The following is a 1,273-nucleotide window of genomic DNA, read 5'->3' on the forward strand; positions in this document are numbered from 1 at the left end:
AGAGTTGAGGGCTCGAGCGAGGCGGAAAGAGTGAGCGATACTGGCCACCCAGCGAGGGGTTGTTCTGGCCTCGACGCTGGGGGGTGGGGGCTCGGTCACTCAGGCTTGGTCATATTGGGTTGGGCCGGATCAGTGCTTGGTAAAAAAATGAATTTCGCGGGTATTGCCGAGTTTCGGGTTCAGAGACTACCGAAACGGGTGTAAATCCACAAAACGTGTCGGGTTGTATAATATGTCCAACAACAACCCCTCGAGGATGAAACGATGTCCAACCCCGTTTCCTAATAGAGTAAAACTCACGGGGACACGGGTTTCGGGGCCATTGCTATCTTGAACCATGACCACCCTGAGCGTCGTGAGGAGTTGGACGACGAGCCGCCTTTTGCGGCTCCTTCCCATGCTCCGCTCCATGAGGAGCAGGAGGAGGATGACCACGACGGAGGCCATGAAGACGGTGGCGTTGCTGTAGTAGAAGGCGTTGTAGCAGCGGCGGTCCGTGATCACGAGGACCTGGTCGCCCGTGAGGTGGCCGTCCTCGGTGCGCATCCAGACGCCGCCCGGTGGGTTGAGCCTGGCCACGTAGGTCACCGTGGCCGCAGGATGGCCATGAGCATGAGGTACTTGCGGAGCTCCAGCATGATGCTCATGGTGGCCGTAGGCGCCATTAGGTTTGCCATTTGCTATGTGAGACGAGACGAGAGCTAGGCCACCCACATGGCCCGATCGAAGCTCGCTCTCTTAGATGCTATATATGGCATGCATGGATTGATGGAGCTGTTCGTCAGCATGAGAGTGCATACCGACTGCGCGGGTTGGCGAAGCCGAAGCATACTCCGGTTTGGCATGGTAGATTGATCGAGACAAGTCCTAATCGAATTATTATACTACTATAAAATCATGGACGATTTCTTTCTTGATTGTGAACAGAAACGAATATTGACTCTACATGGTTGGCGAGTCCAAACCCCAAAGGCACGCCGCCTATGACCAGACGCAGCGTCTCTCCCTGCCTCTCCACTGGTAGAAAAAGGGGCTGTTGTCCCGGTTTGTAAGGACCTTTTGTCCCGGTTTCTGAACCGGGACTAAAGAGTCGGTACTAATGCCCCGTCCCTTTAATCTCGGTTCAATATAGAATCGGGCCTGATGGGCCTTCACGTGGCCTGTGCGCGGAGCCCAGGTAGAAGACCCTTTGGTCCCGGTTGGTGGCATCAACCGGGACCAATAGGCATCCACGTGTTAGCATTTCTGTGGCTGGGGTTTTTGTTTTTTTTTT

The sequence above is a fragment of the Triticum dicoccoides genome, chromosome 5A (genome assembly GCF_002162155.2).
Source record: "Triticum dicoccoides isolate Atlit2015 ecotype Zavitan chromosome 5A, WEW_v2.0, whole genome shotgun sequence".
NCBI classification, from domain to species: Eukaryota; Viridiplantae; Streptophyta; class Magnoliopsida; order Poales; family Poaceae; genus Triticum; species Triticum dicoccoides.